Source organism: Mercurialis annua, linkage group LG1-X, assembly GCF_937616625.2.
Source record: "Mercurialis annua linkage group LG1-X, ddMerAnnu1.2, whole genome shotgun sequence".
NCBI classification, from domain to species: domain Eukaryota; kingdom Viridiplantae; phylum Streptophyta; class Magnoliopsida; order Malpighiales; family Euphorbiaceae; genus Mercurialis; species Mercurialis annua.
In genome coordinates, this window is record NC_065570.1 from 22,916,697 (window position 1) to 22,937,408 (window position 20,712).

General features: G+C 39.1%; 3 pseudogenes; 1 reads left to right on the forward strand and 2 right to left on the reverse strand.

Moving 5' to 3' along the window:
* Positions 1–1,597: 1,597 nt before the first annotated feature.
* Positions 1,598–2,944, reverse strand: LOC126667125 (ATP synthase subunit beta, chloroplastic-like; annotated as a pseudogene).
* Positions 2,945–8,992: 6,048 nt separating this feature from the next.
* LOC126667129 (ribosomal protein S4, mitochondrial-like) lies at positions 8,993–14,962 on the forward strand (annotated as a pseudogene).
* Positions 14,963–15,088: 126 nt separating this feature from the next.
* LOC126667140 (DNA-directed RNA polymerase subunit beta''-like) lies at positions 15,089–18,251 on the reverse strand (annotated as a pseudogene).
* Between the last annotated feature and the right edge of the window lie 2,461 nt (positions 18,252–20,712).

Genomic DNA, 20,712 nt, shown 5'->3' on the forward strand with positions numbered 1-20,712 from the left:
GCCATATCCTCTAGACATAATTCCTAAGACACCGAAAGCTTTAGTCAACACAGTCCTATCTCTGGTGAAATTAACTTCTATATCTATATGAGAGTCATATGTATTAGGGACTTTTCTTTCAAGAGCTTATCACTTTCTATATGTTATCTCATCTACTGCTATCCAATGATATCTTAAATAGATATATAATACAATATATAGAGTATATCAAATAGATAGATTATCATCTCTGTTAAGTATCTGGTATATATCAATGATATTTTAGTATATAATATATATGGAATATAACGTCATATGATATATATAAAGTGTTCCGCTAGTGAGATCAACATAGCTCTTGGTCTTCTATCCCTAAATCCCTCTTTGCAGTCCCTGAGGATACAATATAGGACAGTAAGCGAACAAGCTCACCCTGCCTGCAAGACCATCGGAGCAGGTTCTGGGTAAATATTTAGGAGGGGAGTGAATGCCCGGTAACAAAGGAAGGGTTATAATCCTTGCTAAGGCCTTTTGACAAGGGATCAGCCAGATAAAATCTAGACTCTACATACTGACTTGAAATATTCTATCAGTAAAGATCCTTGTCACATACATCACACTAGTTTTTATTAACTATTGTAAGACTAGCTTTACCATCTCAGCATGGCAGTCTTCTTTTTACAATAGATTGTCTAGGCCTGCAATAATTGTTCCATCTCCGTACTTCTTATTCCTGAGCTACTCTACTTCTCTTCAAGGAGAGGTATATGCAATAAACTAGATTTTCATGAAGGCAGGCAGACGCCCACGTCAGAGCACTCCACTGCTCTTTTCCCGGATTACCTGAGTTCTAGCTCCATAGCTTTTGCTATGTCTGGTCTCATACAGTACATGAGACTCCCAATTTATGAGAATATTCAATTGAGATTCTTTCTTACCTAGGAGACAGGGAATGACTGATGCTAGCTCCCATTATTTATATAGGACCCCCTACCTGTTCTGAGATCTTTCTCCCAGACGCCTTGGCAGAAGCAAAGCAAGACTGATTAAATCTCCTAAGGGTTTAAATGAATGGGAAATTTTTCCACGTTAAGTCACCTTTCATCCTTCTAGGATGCTTCATAGTGAGGTATGATCTTACTCCCAAGGGTGGATTGGTATTCGTCTTCATTTATTACCATCCTTTCTTACCAGAGAGAATCTTTCTGCTAGGGGCGCAGAGTTCGAGAGGGCCAGGAACAGGAAATTCGTCTTTGGTACGGTATGGAATCAATATTCCGCTTATCACCATCTGAGCTTATAAACAGAAGGAAGCGACAACTGGTTCAACCAGAGGAGGGATAGGTATCAGGAGCGGAGCTGTATAGTATAGGAACGAAAGTAGCTGCCTCGAAGTCAAAATTATCCTCTCGAACTCATATGGTCCATTGTCCTGTCAAGAAAGGATCCCTTAATTTTGTCCCTTCCGATGCTAACTCCAAGGAAGGAGCTGAGAAAGAGAAGTTCTAGATTGTGAAGCCCCCGCCCAACAGGTGTAAGAATGAAGTGAAGCCCCATATAGACTAAGGCAGTACACGTATCGCAGATCAAATTGTCGGTAAGCAACCTAAGAAGAACCCTACTTTCCATTCCTTATACTATCAATAGCTTTCCTTAAGTTAGCTTCTACAATTTCAAGAGTTTGCTTGAGCTTCTTGTGGATCAATATCATTACCCATCTCTGCCTCATTTACTAAAACAGTAATCTCATTATTGCCTATTCTTGCAAAACCACCCATCAGAGCCATCGTTAACCATTGGTCATTAAGGCGTATTCTCAAAATGTCGATATCAATGGTTGTGGCAATAGGCGGATGATTGGGTAATACGCCAATTTTTCCAATATTAGCAGAGAAAAAGATTTCTTTCACTTCTGGATCCAAGCAATTCGATGCAGGGTCAATACACAAAGATTTAAGGTCATTTCTTCAAGTTGTTCTCCATTTCTAAGTTCGTAGCCTTCGCAGTAGCTTCATCAATATTACCTACCAAATCAAAGGCCTGGTAGACTCTTTAATTCTCTGTAAAGAATCGATTTTAACCCTCTAATAGTTTCTGCTAAACCGACATATTTCCCCGGGGAACCCGTAATGGCTTCTGCTACAAAAAAGGGTTGTGAAGAGATCTTCTTTAAATAATTCGTCCAACCCAAGGATAGCTAGAATGTCCTGAAGTTCTTTGTAACGTTGTAGAGTTTGCTTAACTCTTTGTGTAATTCATAATGTTCCTCACCAACGATCTGAGGTTGGAGCATAGTTTTAATCTAAAGGATCTACTACTGGATAGATACCCTTAGCATCTAATCCTCTAGATAGTACAGTTGTAACATCTAAATGTGAAAATGTTGTGGCAGGAGCAGGGTTAGTCAAATCGTCCGCAGGTACATAAACTGCTTGAATCAAAGTTATGGATCCTTCTTTTGTAGAAGTAATTCGTTCTTGTAAAGAACCCATTTCGGTACTAAAGGTAGGTTGATAACCCACAGCGGAAGGCATTCTACCCAATAAGGCGGACACTTCGGATCCTGCTTGGATGACACGGAAGATATTGTCGATAAATAGAAATACGCCTTGTTTATTAACATCTCTGAAATATTCTGCAATAGTTAGGGCAGTTAAGCAAACTCTCATACGATCTCCCGGGGGGTTCGTTCATCTGACCATAGACTAGAGCCACTTTTGATTCTGTAATATTTTCTTCATTAATTACTCCAGATTTTTTTCATTTCCATGTAAAGATCATTTCCTTCACGAGTAAGTTTGCCTACTCCCCCAAATACGGATACGCCCCATGAGCTTTCTCAATGTTGTTGATTAATTCCATAAATAATAAGTATTGTTTTACTCACTCCAACTCCCCCGAATAGTCTGATTTTTCCTCCACGGCGATAAGGGGTTAAAGCTTCTTCTACCCAGTCTTCTCCCATAGTCTCAGAAGGGGGTCAATACATTCCCTTTGAGAAAGAACAAAAAATTCAACTATCTGAGCCATTGTGGGTGATTTCGACTTCGAAAGCCATGAGCCCATTCATGAAAGCCTACAGAACAAACTTGCTACTTTTGATTAACTTACCTCGTCGCTACTTCTAACCCCTCTACGTACTGATTCCCAAGCAGAGGGAGTAGAAGGAGGATCTTATAACTACATTATTTAACAACACTAAATATTAAATAAGAATTACAGAAGCCCACTGTTAAACAAGCACATATTGGTAAATAAGCACAGAAATAGGTAAAGGAATGGAAGCACATCTTGTACCTTCTGTGATCCATTCAACCAGCCTTCATGAAGAGAGATAGGCTTTTAGCAAGGAAATCTGGCACGGAAAGCCGGATTAGGTCTTATAACCGAGACTTCTTTTACAGGCCTTAGTCGCGACCCTGAGGCTTAAGAAAAGATATCCATATAAGTGACATCCTAGCCAGAGAAGAGAAACAGGAGCTAGATTCAAGAAAGTTATGGACTGGAATCAGAGATTGGATGGACATCCGAAACATAGAGGAAAAGAGGAACAAAACAAAGCTAGCTCACGAAAGCAAGCTTTGCAACTACGCAGTATATTGATATTGCAACTGCGCTAAAAAGGGCACATCCGGTTAGGATTTTGGAGTCACACTGATCGTTAGGAAGAGCTCTAATTAGTAGACGGAAAAGAAGATGCAAAGGCTTTCGACTCGTATACACTTTTTTTTTCTGTATTTGGTACTTGTACTCTATGCAAGTCTCATTAGTTAATAGTAGAGCTCAGCTGGACTAAGCGAGGCAGTACTCTGATCCATATCCGAGACTATTAGCATGAGTTCCCCTCTCACCAAAGCTTCCTAACTTGCCAAGAAGTGGCCTATTCCGACAGCACATGTTTTATGAACTAACTCAAGCACTAAAGAGAGGTGGGGAAGGACATCGATAGACAATAAAGTCTCAAAGGTTAGTGAGAAAAGAGAAAGCCACTCAATTTCTTGCTAAATTGAAGAAAGAAGAAAGATCACCTCACCTATCATTATAGGAGAAGGGTTCTAAAGGAATCTCAAATCTTCTTTGTGAAATGGAAGAAGAAATGGGCGACAGCTTAGACTATTTCCCGAAGAGAGCTCAAACCAATAGATTATATTAGAGACTCTAACATAACAGGGGCAGTATCTTTCTATGAGATAAGAACCAAGAACGGGATATTCGCATTAGCAGAAGGAGGAGAGCACAGAGATGAGCACTTTTCAAGCAGCTTTCCTTAACGAAGTCATATATGTGACCAAGGCACGCTTCAAAGAAAGCAAAGAGGGATGCTCGCTACCAGCTCAGGGGGATTGAAGACCAAGTTTTTGGCTCTTGTTGGCAAAGAAGAAAAAGGCAAATTAACGCATTTGAAGGTAACCACCCTACTAGTCTAGTACAAAGACCTATCGGACATGTGAATGTTTAGTTTTCTACTAAACTAAGAAAGACGGGCTTTGCGGCGACGAGGATGCCTTTTTTGATCAGCAAACGTTAGGACCTGCAACAGAGTCTTACCACATTAAGGGACATCACCCAACTTTCTTGTTGACACGTGAGGGGAAATTGGAGTCTGAGATGGCAGGATTTACCATTAGAGCCCTATAGTAGTGATGGTTGGTCCCATTACTCCTTCGAGCGCTTAGCTTTAAAAAGAGGTGCTTCTACAGCGAAGGTGCTTAAACCTAAAACTAGGCGAACTTACTTCGGAAACTTAAACGAATCAATTCCCACTAGACCATGACCCATTCTTCTGACTGCGCTAGCATCATCGGATATGGTAACAGACTTTGTTCTTAGGGGCGGACTTATAGACAGTGAAATTCAAAATCATCGCCTTTCTTATTTACTCTAAACTACCGTTTGGAGTTTTTCACAGTCAAAGTAAAACGTTTGTCGTTGCTCTCAATTGTAAAGCAATTCGTTTTTCCGTAGGTTGATGCTTTGTATCGCACGTTTGCTATATTTGTTTACATAGTTAGAAAAAAGTGTAACTAACTGCAAGTGCCTATGAATTTGTTTTAAGAAAGCGGCCGTTCACGTCCGGAATAGAAGTTGTTGATGTAGTTGCTTGTACTTTCGTCGAGATTGGGTTGGTGTTAAGTTATTTTGAACTCTCGGGATAAGCAGGTGATTCAGGAGACGGTCTGAATATGTGTCCGGTCCAGAAAGAAAAGAGAACTCTCAACAAGATGGAACTAATCAAGATCAATAGAAAGACTAGGAATCTATTGACAAAGTTCATGCCATGACGATCCATATGGAAGGGCAGTTTTGTTGATGCATTCTTGTTGAGAATGAAGAAGAAAAGAGAAGAGTTTTTTCAACTGGTCCAGATCTATCATCACAGACCCTAAAATATCTGAAGATCTTTTTTTTCTTTTCTTTATGGTGCTGCTACTGTTCAAGTCCATACTAAAATGACTGGCTATTCCAATTTCAATTCCTATCATCATCAACTCTCCCCGGTGCCGGAAGCTTCTGAGCCACTACCACAAGCTCAGGTTTTTCAAATCCCTCTTTTGAAATCCAAGCTGCTGAAGTAAACCAAGAAGACATCTAGAGGGAGTTGGAGCAATAGGAGCAAATGGGTGGAGCTAACAAGGCCTCATAGGCAAATGGAGCCTGACTTACGGTTTCCATGCCTGGCACAAAGCGAAGAAATTGGATTTCACCTATGATCATATCAGTGGGCAACAATAGTTTACTTTTTTATGGTGTTGTTGTTGAAAGCGAATTTTTGAGTAGGCCTCGCTTTTTAGAGCAGCTCCCAGCTCACACTATGGTGGAGGAGGTGCCGTGAAAATCTAGGAGTGTTAGCAGTACGAGCTGAAAGGCTCCCATTCTGTTTGGAGGGCAGGTGGCATAGATGCCAAACAAACCTGACCCTTATCTATCATCGTAAAAGTTGTTCCTATGAAAGATTATGGTTCTCGGGTATCCAGTCAATTAATTCCCTTAACGGGGGAAGCGTATGTGGAAATGAAAGAATAGGGTGAGGGAAAATGGGGAAGCCACGAAATGGAAGACTTCACCTTATTCGCTCTAACACTCGTTTATTAGACAGCGAGTGGAGTGCATAAGCCCCTTTAGAGATAGGGGGAATACTACACGAGCTCGTAAGTCAAGTACGGAAGTAGCCCTGTCTACGAAGCAGAGCGACCTCATCTTGCTTACTTCCGGCGAAGCTTCTAGATTAGATAATATGCATTTTTTGGAAGGAATCTTTATAGGCCGACTACTAAATTGGAGCGATAGCGAAGCCAAGCTGTAGAAAGGCGAGCAACCCTTATAGAAATAGCGAACGGCCCACTTATAACCCTCCCGGGGGACTTCAATGGGACTTACAAGCTCATAAAAAATTGCAATTCTTCACGTTTTCTTCAGAGAATGGGAATGAATTCTATTACTTGAATGACATTGGCAGATAAATGTACCACACTGAACAAGCAATATGCCAATATGCTTGATGTACCAGCAAAGCCAGCTTTACTGTATACAGTACAAGGGATTCGTCTTTGCCTCAAACAAAATAAAAACGGATTATACAGGACAACCGGGAAGGGAAGCATATATATTGATTTGAACAAAGAAACTGAAATCGATACCAGAAACCAAACAAGAGATTAAATTCCAGATGGACAAGATGACCAACCTACAAGAAGACGCAAATAAAATTCCTAATTCCATTTTCTTCTTCTTTCTTTAACTTGGGCTTTCCCTTAAATTCTTCCCCTTATTAATTTATTAGGTGTCGCAACCCCGGACCATCAATCTGTCTCATTTATACTATACTCCTGCTATGAGAGGTTATCGGAAAGAAAAATCTAAAGACATACAGCTGGAGAACAGCATTGAATAGAGCTTTTCCTGTGAAGGTATACAAAGTCAGTCTCTATCCAAGATTGGATTTTGCTAATGTGCCAACCCACAATAAATGAGAAATGATGTATCCCTCTAGCATACTAACTAGAGAACGACATCGGTTTTACTCTAAAGGGGCACAATAATTGGGGAATGGCATTCTTCTCCTAGTTCTATCAAAGCTGCTTATCCTAGTGAAAGCGGTCTGCAGTTATTCATAAAGTAGGCATTTCCGGCTCTAAAGCTGATCTTTCCTCTATCAAAAATTGACTTTCTTGAATCAAGCGAATCGACTGGCGAAGTCAGAAGGAATAGGCACAGGCTCCGACGAGGGATTCACTTGGTATGGAAAAACTGATACTACTGATACGTATCAATATGTACCGATACCGAGCCGGGTTTGATGAAAGATCAATGGACAACAAAGTTACTTTATGTGTCATGCCACATTTAATTTAGGTAGGAGGACATAGCTTGGAGATTATGGGTACCGTCGAAAGAGCACTCGGGCCGCCAGTTAAGTTGTCGGTCTCACTTGTCCGCAAGGGTTGCATGTAAGGTTGATACGTTATTGAGTTGAGTATGCTAGGGAAAGGTAGTCGCATATCATGTTCCTTGTTCTGAACGTAAATCTTGCTTCGAAAGACAAGGCGCGAAGCGGGCAATTCCATTCTTTCTGCTAGCTATCTAGTGGGAGGAAAAAGTGAAGCCAATACAGTTGGAGTGCTAGGCTAAACCTAAATATAACTAGTCTATCTGTAACTGAAAGCAATAAATGGGAATGTTCAGAAGCCTCACCCAAACCACCACTGTCTCAATATAAGGTTCCTCAAGGTCGAAATTTGGTAGCCATTGCCTCCCCGTAATGTACTGGTCAACCACCAGACAATGAAAGAACAACTGGTCATAATCTTATTCACATTCAAACTTAATCAACCGGTCAATAACCATTGATTTCAGTTTACAAAGTTGGCTTAGACGTCTCACCATGAAGTTGTAACCCAATCTCTTACCCAAGCACTTGATAATCAGTAATATCCTGCAAGGCTGCCTTAGTATCCGTGGCAACGGCTAAGAGCTCCCCTAGTGTTTTAAGCTTGAAGCCCACCGCATGGCTTATAGTTCAAATTCATTTGACACGTGTCAGTTAGACTCTCGCGAGAGTGTGGCTCTAGACATTTACCTTATGGCTGGGAAGCTAACCACTAAGGAGCTTTTTAAGATCTATTCTTTATTATTTTTATCGAACTTTTTTGTTCCGAAGAAAAGAGTTAAACTTCCTCACTCGATCACTAAACATACGGGGACTAATGCTATGGGGAATGCTAAACTTGTATGATGAATGGAATCCTACACTCGTGATACAATGCTAATTGAAGTAATGATAGGCTAATTACAGGGTGTTTAGTTTACTAATGCAACTCTATAGGCCTAACTTACTAAACTAACAGAATTTCCGAGGGCTGGCCGAGAGACAGCATTAGGAATGGGAGATTCTAACTCAGGGCCGTAGCATCACTCCTTACTCCTTGACAACCTTAGTATCATTCCTTAACAACAAGAGGGAAAGCAACTCAAACAAAAAGATTTTTGGCAGGGGAAAACCAGTATATAGCAGTCTCAAACAAAGAGGGAACCGGGCTTTGTAGGCACCTTGTCGTTCAGAAGTAGCGGAAGCTCGACCAGTAAAAGAGAGAATTTCTTCAATAAAAAAGCATATCTTGTCCTCATGAATGGACTCTTTCTAATGCGTGAAGGCACAACGAAGATCCAATTTCCGGGGTCTGAGTCTTGTCTTGCCCTTGAGTCCTCTACGCCTCTCATGTCCTTCATTATGTTCGCCCCAGACAAATCGAAGTGATCTAAGTTAGAGCCTGTTCCGGTTGGGGAACCATTCCACGCAAATATGGCTTTACGGAGAATCCGTAGATGCTAAGGAAGAGGGTCAAGCCATAACGGATTAATGTGGCGTAGCGGCGACTGAAATCAATCTGAATGAAGCTTCAAGCGTAGTTCTGGGGCATCTCCATAGAAGGTTGAATAGGATTGAAGAGGTGCCTTTCATCACTACCTTTGAAAGCACAGTCTTAAGTGAACAGATAGAGCGAAGGAACCCTGGATGACCGTTGCTATAGTTGTGAGTCTAGTCCGTAAAGATTTGGCCAGTCTCACCCCCGAGGAAGGGATATCCCTCCCTACATACCCAGGCCATACAGTTAGAGCATCTACGCCCTTATCGATAGTCTATTTGAGAGAGAACTCGGGGACTCATATCCAATTTTCGGCTCAGGATGACGCATCCTTAGGCAGGGCCATTCGAAGATCAATAGTCGTTAAGTGAGCCGCCTAACGACTAGTGGCAAGGAATGAATTCGATTAGACTACGGGAATCGACGATCTTAGATCCCAGTGTCCGTCTTTACTTTATATGTAGATGTCTTCTTTCTGGTTCCATTATTCACTCTTATTTCATGGGGTGGCACGAGCTTGGGTTGTCGGCGGCATGAAGGATACGGTAGAATGTTAGACTTTAAGATCAATAGTCATACAAGGAGAAAGCATTGAAGGGCTGCTTCAGCGGAGTCAAGACAACAGAGTCATGAATAGAGGGGAGAACATTCACAGCATGTCGGTAACTAATCAAAGGATATCGCTAGAGGTATTGAGACCCATAAATGAGGAATAAAGACTACCTACCATGAATAAAGACTACCTACCATGAACTATGAAATCGGTCTTGACGGTGAAATTTGTCTGGGTCTTTTTTGCCCTAGTTCTTTAAGAAGAGATCCTATTCGATATACGGTCTATTTATTCTTTTATTTTATCCCTCACTGGAACTAGTATTCTTTCTTAGGGGAGAACTCCTATTATCCTCACTTGTTCTAATGCGCTATTTGGCAGGACGAAAGAAATAGGAATTCCCGATATTCGCCCTTTCCTAAACTTGACTATTATTATCCGTGCATTCCCCCTCAAGGCGAGTAAAGTGCTTTGCCGGAAAGGAAGCCTAGGTTAACTTCAAAGTTCTCATTTCTTGCTATTGGATCTACTTTTACCGGCCTGACTCATTGTTCATTCTGTCTTTACCTACTTGAATGCCTCCGTACATTGAAGGAAGCCGATACCTTTCATAATTAAGCGGCTGACCAACTTGTACTTCCTAACATATAGATTTCTTACATACGAGGCCAGAAAAAACACAATAGAATCGAGTCGGGCAGAGCCCGTGTACTCTTTTTTATGACCGTACGATAAGGACCAATTATTTGCGAAATGACTTTCTATGTCTTTTCTTTCTCTCCTCCTTTCTCTTCTCTTTGATAATAGGATTGGAAAGAAGCGGATAGAGTCTTAAAGTGGCAACTACAACCCATTTGTAATAACTAAACTTAGCAAAGCAATCACTTGTTTTGTCATACTAGCGAAGGGCGGTCAAAAGAAAAGATAAGAGCCCCCTAACTAACTTAACTTAAAAGATGAACTTGCTTAGACCGAGCATTGAAAATACGACGATCCATCGAGGTAGCATGGCAAATATTTCTAATTCATTCACTTCAAGGATGGTTATGAACGCCGCGACTATTTTCAAAAAAGACAAAGGTTAGAGAGCATTTGATCTTCCTGGTATGAAGTAATTGCTTTTATCAAAGCTGTCACTTTCGTTCCTCTTCTTCTCTTCTATGCCCGATTTCTAGTTGAATATGTGGTTCTTTAATATAGTGGCAAGAAGACCACATATCCCCTCTTAATTTTTTCATCGAAGCTTCTGATCGTAGACCCCTTGCTTCATCACTAGCAGAGTGAATCCCTCAGAAGGAATAGCGACGTAGCGAGAGGACTAGGAATAGCAAGAACTCCTAAATGAAGGATATTTCTGTCTTAAGCGCAATAGTTATCGGGTCAAGAAGCACTGGAGAAAGAGGGGCTAAGTGAAATACTTCTTTTAGAAAATTTTCCTCACAACATAAGATGCGGAGCTGCAATGAAAGTGAGAGCAAATCAAAATAAATGCAAGAAGAAGGGGCTGTATAGCGAGACAGAGAAAAGAAGTGGTACCCATCTGCACTGTTAAAGGATGAAGACCTGGAGATCAGCAGATCATGGGTCAACACATCAAAGATCACTTCTCTTATCAAGTCTCTTCTATGCTATGCTAAGTGGAGGTTGTTTGCAATTCCAGGCTATGGAGAACAAGATTTATACGGCTTGCTTCTTTACGGCTGACATCGAGAGAGGCTCTCTCGAGACCTGACTGCAGGTTCGGACTTGACTTCGAGATTCGACCAGGGAAAGAAAAGGGCTTCAGTCATGAAGGACAGTCCAATATGAATAATTCCGAGCGCAAAGCAAATAAGTAAGCTCCACCCGCATTTATGTATCGGAAACTCTGCTAAATGAGTCCTCTTCATAACCCAATTATATAGTGAATTTAAGTACTAACAAAGTCTTTTGAAGACTCACTAACTTCCTCTCATTTTGGATAATGGCAAGTTTGCTTCACCACCACCTACTCACAAATGGGCTATTGTGTAGAGAATTTTTCTCTTTAAATCCATTCTACACTTCTAGAAGGAAGGAGTGATTCGCGAGAGTGGGGTCAGAAGATCACATTCGCCATTAGTCAATCAAGGTAGGCAGAACCTCACTGGGCATGGGCACATAGTCACATAAGACGTCACTTCCACAATCCTCTTATACAAACAAACTTTACCCTAATTTCCATTTCCTTACTGAGAAGGCATGGTAGACTACTTTCACTATAATTGATATGGGTTGTCGGGTCAAGTAAGAAGCAGCAGGCAGTCATTGTATACTCGAAAACATGGGGCTAAGATCTGAGAGTCCTCATCCATCATTGAAGGGTTTATACAACGGTTTCAGCTTTCCTATCCCAGTTAGCAGGCTATGCAAAATACAAGGTGTTGGGTTTCGGGGGTGAAGGCGACATAAGGAGAAGAACAGGTGCTTACGGTTACTCCCAACCTAAAGGAAGAACTCTCTTTGGATGCACTGGAATCGAATGGCTGCAAAGAAAGAGCAAAAGGTTTTTTATGAAGGTTTCTAAAGGTGCACTGGTCGTAATTAAAAGAAAGTTTATATTTATGTTGAGCTTCTGGGGGTAAAGTGAATGGTGGAGCAGTGGTAAGCACTCCCACTGATGAAGACCAGACACTGTTGTGGCATATGCGGTAGGCCATATGAGTTAACTGGAATTGCTTGAATTGAATAAGAGAAAGCTGTTCGGCGGATTTCAGTCTTAGAAGCTGGACTTCTTTGAACACTCATTGTTTGGGAAGCAGAATAGAGTGAGTTTCAAAGTTGCACTTCACCGTACTCTTGGTACTTTAGATTATATACACTCAGATGTATGGGGTCCTTCTAAAGCCAAAGTTCCGTCAACGGGAGGATAAATTTTTATCTTTCATTGAAGACTACTTGATAAAAGTATGGGTTTATACCCTAAAGGGAAGAAGTCTGAAGTCTTCGTTGTCGGTGGAAGGCCTTAGTTAATAAAAAAAGCGGGAATCAGGTTAAACGCTTAAGAACGGACAATGGTGGTGAGAATACATCAGTTGAATTTGTCGAAAAGTTTTGCGAGGACGAGGGCATTTCACTACACAGCTCCGGACACACCACATCAGAATAGGGTTGCAGAACAAAAAGAGGGACTGATCTTCGACTCCTTTCCCTTTATTATTATTAAGTTAAAAGGACCTTAAAGGAAGCTTGCTTAATTGTCCACTTGTAATTCCTAAGACAAGACAATTGATCCCTACTATCAAATCTAGAATGGAACTATATCGTCTCTAAGACCATCGAATGCCCTTTTACCCGAGGAAGACAATAAGCTTTTCACTTGGGGTTAGCAATCCATTTTTTAAATCAAACACGATGAAAGAATCAATTAGTACTGCGCCCTACTACGAAGTTTAATATTCCGCTAACACTTTATGATCCGGTCAAGGAGAATCGAATGGTATTTTTCCACTTGACAATACCTTTACATATCATTATATAGGCATATATATAGGATTCACGACCGATGACGCCCTGCGTACTGTAAGTAGGTTTCTCGGTAATCCCTCCCATATGCCTACTCTGCAAAAGTAGAATAATAAGAAGTCCTGCTAGTATGAGTATCCATAACAGTATAGGTTGAAGGCTATTTTCTTGCCATTGATGGAGTGTAATTATTATTTTTTTGAATCCCTTGTATGACTGTTAAGCGCTTGTGTAATGTAAGGCCTAGTCTCGGTCTTAAGTAAGACTATTCTAACTTCGGCTAGAGAACTCTCATCTCAGTAGTCAGAATAAAATAAGAGTGATATTGTGTCTAACTAAGGGGCTAAGAATTTTTATCAGTTATACCAATGCCCTAACTAGGTTCCACAGGTAGGAAGTTCTAGGTATGGTCCATAGGCAGGTTCCCTAGTTGGGAATAGCCCTAGTAGGGAATAGTTTGAAGGCTAGTTTACTTACATCGGAGTTCCAGTCCCTCACCCGATGAAATTTACATAAGTGAAATTATTAGACAAGTTTATAGAATGGAATAGTCTTGAATAGGGTAGTAAGACTTCTATTAATTATTATTAATAGACTTACTAGTCAAGTCATTTTGGCGAAAAAAGAAGAAGAAAAATTTCTTCATTCCTCACCTAATAGTTGTAGTTGTCCCTCACTCAGTATAAGTCGTTTTTTTCTAGATGATTTCTTGGAGGAGTCCGTCTATCTCAAGCCATTAGGCAATGCAAGTGAAAGCAAGCCCAAGCCCTCTCGGGCAAAGGCAAACTAGCCCAAAGTTCTTCTTTCTGGTTAAATAGATACCGTAAAATTATTCCTCTTTTCTTGATTGAAGAGCCATCAAAATATTTGTTTAATATAGTACGCTTTTTTTTACCCGGGTAGCTTTCCACTGTAATGAAAATAGAAATAGGTGGCCTTGGGATTGGAAAAAAGGGAACTGGCACTTTCTTTCATCCCATCCGGCTTTCATTTGTCTGATGAAAGAGAACTCCTAGTCGAAGCATTCGCACGTTATGAATGATATTCATGGCATTTCTAGTAGGACATCCACGGAAAAAGAATGCGTTCGGTAGTACTGGTATTAAGAGGAGCCCTATGCTATTTAGAACACTCTTCTTCTAAAAATTTGGCGTTCCAAAAGTCCAAATTTTAATGAATATATTAACGGTTACATCCAATCACAAACTACACGAAAGTTGCCCCTTTTTCTTGGGGATTTACCCATCACAGAGATGCATAGAGGAACAGAACAAACTTCATATATCCCTTCTCTACTTAATCAGAAACAAGATCGGACGTTATTCCAGTTCATCTCCATTTTTGTGAAACTATTCCTTAAGCAAGGCAGCCGATAAGTCATCGAAGGCTTTGTGTGAATAATGGAATGGTAAGCATTACTGATTTGAAAGTTTCCCACGGTGATTTAATATCTTTTCAAGAAAATGACGCACGAATCAACGGTGAAGAAATAAGCAGATTTTTCTATGTCTAAATATTAGTTGAATAACTCATTGGCAAATTCCTGGATCAGCCGGTAAGAATGTGGAGAAGAACCAAAATAGAATGGTTCCACCTACTCAAAACTAAGAGGGGATGCCACCTACTACTAAAATCCCGGTTTTTGCAACTGGTGCGTTCTTCTATGCAAGAATAAGAATTAGAAAGAACAAAGAAGTTTGGATCCGAAAAAGTATGCTTAGGCATTTCCTGCGGTGAGCACAACATATTGAAGATAAATTTGTATCATTTCAAATCCCTATTCTTATCGAAGAAAAGGAACGAGAAAAACTGAAATCTTCCTACTCGAATAAGAAGTCCTATGGTTTACAACTCTTCTTTATATAGTAATTCGATCTATTGCTATGCATCCCCCAATCAGTTTACTATGAAGAGAAGAATCAAATGGATCGAACTACCTAATCATTATTCGGAGGTTTTTCATAGAACACAAAAAGTTGTGGTATCTTATGGACCTAACATAGGTCATATCCCTCACGGCATAAGATTGAAATATTTAAACCTTCCTCTTCGGAGCGGAAACGGACATGGCCAAAACATATAAAGATAGGCGTAGTCGCTCATAGGGAAATATCTATCCGGATAGTGGATAGTTTAGATCGATTCATATCTTTATTTCTATCCATATGGATAGGTATCTCCGTGGATAGAGATAAAGATATGGATCCATCTACTCAATATTTCCATTTTTTCTCTCCACTCGACTTCTTGTATTTAAAGCTTTTGGTGAATCTACTCCAATGAGACTATTGTTCTGTACCATTAGGGAAGAAGATTCGGGTAAAACATACACTTCTTCGGGAAAGAAAAAAAGTGATCTGCTGGTATTTTCGCTTAAACTGACTCCCGTACTCAATCAACTCTTCATTTTACGAACTCTTTCTTCGGGGATCGTCAAATTAAGCAAAAATACCATTTTTACGGAGAATACCATTTAGCAATATTTCCATTTCAATCGATATAGCAGAGCGATTCTTTAGGTCTTTCTCTTGTTCTTGAATTGATTGGAATGGGATGATCTCTTTCTTCATCTCTTTGCCAATTAATCAGAATTCTCTACGAGAATAGAAGGATATATGAGATTACAATGACCAGTACATATGATTCAATTAAGTTTTAAATAATCAGGAATCCTACTTTCTTTTTTACCCAAAAAATTTTAACTAAATAATTTGGGTTTAACTTAATCAATATTTACGGAAGGACTAGAAATAGATCTTCTTTTGACAGAAAGATAATGAACGCTAATTTGATCTTGATCCTTGTTGTGTTAAAAAGGAACTATACTGGATCTGCATAAATTTCCCGATAATATCCATAGATGGCTTGTTTTTGGTAAGAGATGGACATTCGGGCGCATGGTATGCATCAACACTCCAGTGCATTTCGCCTTCTCAATCGGAATAAATAGGTTTTCGAACCTTCTCTATAAAATTCAAAGTGTATGTTCCGCCCAAATTTCAGCAATCACTTGTTCTGATTCTACATATTGATTGTTTTCAACTAAAATGAGACTCTTTGGTGGAATAATCACGTTATGTAGAATATTATGACTCTCAATAGTTACATACAAGTCTATAGAACATAGAAAGGAAGGATGCCCATGATGTGTACGTATGGAATGAACAAGATCCTCATTAAATTTTATTTTTCTATTAGAGGGAGCTCGAACATGTTCTACAGTACCCCCTGTGAATACTCCGCAGGTATGAAATGTTCTTAATGTTAGTTAAGTACCTGGCTCTCCAATGGATTGACCTGCAATAATACCTACAGCTTCCCCCAAAATTACTAGATCGCCATGAGTAGGACTCCGACCATAACATAATCGACAGATACAAGACGTACTCCTACAAGTAAAGGGAGTTCGAATAGATATTGTTTGTGTTCGAAAGGATATGAATCGATTGGAAAGCCCAATCCCAATATCTTGATTTCGAATGGCAATGCATTGTAGACCCATATATATAATATTCGCTAATACACGACCAATTAATGTTTGAATAAAAATTCTTTCCGCCATCATCCCATTCCGGGCACTCACAAAGATCCCACGGGTGGTACCACAATCTGTTCTATGTACAACAATGTGTTGAACTACTTCAACAAGTCGACACATAAGATATCCAACATCTAATATTTCGTACATAAGCATCGACAACCCCTTTTCGGGCTCCGTAGAAAGAAATAATATATTCTGTTAAAGAGAGCCATTCGCGTAAATTGCTTTGACTAGGTAAATCAATCATTTGTCCTTGTGGATCTGACATTAATCCTCTCATACCTACTAATTGGTATACTTGAGATGCATTTCCACTAGCTCCCGAAAAAGACATTATATGGACTTGATTAAAGGGCTTCGTCATCCTAAAATTAAGATTCATTTCTTGTCGCAAATATTCACTTGTAGCATACCATATCTCAATAGATTAGCGTAATTTTTCTACCGCGTGTACATTTTCATAATAATACTGTTTTTTCAAAATCAACCATTGTTGTTCAGCATCTTAGACTAGCCATCCTTTAAAAGGTATTGTTAAAAGATCATCAATTCCTAATGAAATGGATGTAGCATTTGCTTGCTGGAAAGCCAGAGTTTTTACTTGATCTAGAATGTGTGATGTATATGCCATTCCAAAATAATCTATTAATCGGCTAATAAGTCATTTAATGGCAGTTCCATTTATCCCTTTATTGTGAACGACCAGATTGGCCCGATTGTCCATAAGTACCTCCATATTCCGCTGAGTAGAGTTCAACAATGGATTTGAGTTAATGATTGGAAACTTCCTTTTCTTGATTTTGATTTGCATAGAAAAGAAATTCAGGAACTATGATCCTAGCTGAACCTAAAAGATTGGAATTCATGCCAATGTAGTAGAATGACTTAGCTTAGATCCCTATGATTAGATACCATCTGAGCCGACTTGGCAAAACCCTTGCATAGCTTCTTCAATTTCTCGATAAAGAGAAATATGACCAACAATAGTTCGAATGAATAAACAAATAATTTTTTTTTTAATTTTCTTACTATTAGATAGTGCTCATATATTTCATGATAGATACCCAAAGATTCATAGTGAACTTTGGTGGGAGCTTCTCTTGAAGCAATAGCGCGTTGATCTAGTTACAACCGGAGCCACAATGGACTATCTAAATGGATTCTTTTCTGCCGATAAGTACAAATTGCATCATAGGAATTAGTAAAAAGCGATTTTTTCATATATTGATCGTTATTATCGTCAATTCTTTCATCTTGATAATTTTTGTGATTACGTGGATTATACCTATTTGCACAAATACCTCGACGATTCCTGCTTGTAAATACATAGAGACCTATAAGCATATATTGGGTTGGTACGAAAATGGGATCTCTAATAGCTGGAGATAAGAGAATCATATGAGAAAACATAAGTAAACGAGCCTCCGCTTGAGCCTCAAACGATAAAGGTACATGAACAGCCATTTGATCCCCATCAAAGTTTGCATTAAATCCCTTACAAAATAATTGATGTAAACAAATAGCACGTCCTTCCACTAAAATGGGTTGGAATACCTGTATGCATAATCTATGCAAAGTAGGTGCTCTATTCAGTAATACTGGATGCCCCTGCATAACTTCTTGAAGTATTACCCATATAATTGGCTCTTTTTCTCAAATTTTACTCTTAGCACCTCCTATGTTCGAAGAAAGATGTTGTCTAATTAAACCACTAATTACAAATATCTGGAAAAGTTCTATTGCTATTTTGTAAGGCAATCCATATCGATGTAATAAGAGTGAGGGGCCTACGACAATGAAAGAACGCCCCGTCAACCCGTTTCCCAAGCATAGTTTCACGAAATCAACCTTCTTTGCCTTCAATTACATCCGAAAAGGACTTGCAAACCTTATTATGACCGTTTCTAATTGGTTGTCCGCGGATTCCATTATCAAGAAATGTATCCACAGCTTTTTGTAACAATTTTTCCTAACACATTACTAATTCCCCTGGCGTAGATCTACTTGTTGTTAATAGATCAATTAAGAGTATTGTTCCGATAGAAAACTCTTATATTGAGTTCATTAATATCTGAACTCATTAGTTTACCACTATCTATCTGAATGATCGGTCTCAACTCGGGGGGAAGAACTGGTAATTGACATAAAACCATCCATTCTGGTTCTATATTTGTTCAAATAAAATGCTTAGCTAATTCCACGCGTCTAACCAAAAACTCCTTTCTTATTCCAACTTTTCGAGCTTCCCATTCATTCCCCCTAGGCCCTTCTTCCCCTAATTTTTTCCATTCTACTGATAAATAATCTATAATAATTCGCAAATCTAGATCGGCTAATTGTTCTCGGGTAGCACCAGCTCTTGTAGAAATTTCGCGATTTCTAAATGTATGAAAACCTTGAGTAGTAAAAAAAGTGGAATACTGTATTTCCAAGATTGGATTTGTATTTGAATGAACCATGTAATCGTAAAAAAGTAGGTTTTTTAGCTATGGGCCTAGCAACAGAAAAATCGGGATAAGATCATATACTCATATACTATAAGGTCCCCCCCCCCCCCCCGCCTTCAAAATCGGACGTGAAAGTTTCCTCTTATCCGGCTCAAGTAATTATACCAAATAGAAATTGAAAGAAAGGGTCCCTGTTTTCCAATTTCAAAATCGATAAAAAAATAAAAAAATAGAGCTACTTCTTACGCAAGTTCCCAATGAATTGAATAATGAATAGCAAGCAAGCACTCATTAATTCATTCTTCAATTTCTTTTTCGTTTTTTATAGAATTGCTGAATTCTTTATTCAATTATCACAACTTATTCAATTTTCACAATTACGATCTAAATAAAATGTGAAATTCTTGAATAGTCTACTTCCTTTTGAACGAGAAATTTCTAGTATCCGAGAATTCATATCATAAGGGATATATTTGTCTATGTCTATTTCTATTCGATCTCTTAGGTCTTGAACTCACCTCGATGGTTATGCGACGATGCTATTAAAGCCTATATGCGATGAATAGACTACCGTAACCATGACAGAGTTGATTACTTGAGTATAAACATAGTTTCTTTCTATTTTTTTTAAAAAGAAGAAATAAGTCGGTTTTCACGAGGTACAACTAGGAATTCCTATTTATTTGCTACTGCAGCGACCACAAACAAATTTTTTATTAGGGAATATTGAAGACACCCATAATTTTGAGCTTCATACTCCTTTCAAGAGTCATGTCAGATCCAGGACATCCCATTTCTTTTGGGATGACATTTTTTCTTTCATTCCAAAACTGTCAAATCAGAATTTTGATCAAATCACACATCGCAATATACTAGACCTTCTAAAAGATTTGCAGTATAACTAGGAAGACGTTCCAAATATCATACATGAGTTACTGGGCATGCCAGTTTGATGTAGCCCATTTGATATCTTCGTATACGAGAATCAACAAATTCGACTACACATTGTTCAAAAAAAAATTTGGTCTTATTTTTCATTTCTGATTACTCGAGAATTTCCACAAGTACAAATTCCACTTTTTATCGGCCCAAAAATTATTTCAGAAAACAATTCATCTTTTTCAGGTTTATTGGTTTTGTAATGAAAAGTATAAGGTTTTTTCACTTTTCCAACAATCTCTCCATTAGGTAGGATTTTATTGGCCCAAGCACTTATGTGTTGAGGTGAAACTGATCCAATTCGGAGTTAATGATGTTTATACCGATCAATCATAGAAGAAAAATTCTGATTCATTATGATTTAAACTTCCTTCCTATCAATCTGGAAGTTCTTCTCAGATACAAGGGAATTATTCAGTTCCAGAGACAAAGATCGTAGTTCTCGAACGAGTAATCGAAAAGATTTTGGAGGATCTTCAGGTTTAGGTATTGTTCCTCCAATGATGTTAGTACCAAGCACTTCTTGGCGAGCTCTAATATGATCCAATTTATAAGTAGGCATTTCTTGTAAAATATGAGAAACACCAAATCCTTCCAGAGCCCAAACCTCCATTTCTCCGACTCGTTGTACACCTCGTGTGGCCATTCCTCTGAGGGGTTGTTGGGTAACAAGTGCATAATGTCCAATGGAACGTCCATGTATTTTATCATCAACTTGATGAATTAATTTCAAGATATAAGGCTTTCCTATTATAACAGGCTGCTCAAAAGGGTCCCGTTCTTCCATCAAATATTCTACTTTTTCCCAGATACTTGGGTTCAAATATCCATGGATTTGCTGTTTGCTTACTAGCTTCATATAATTCAGAAAATACTAGTTTTCTCGAAGCCTCTTGTTCATATCTC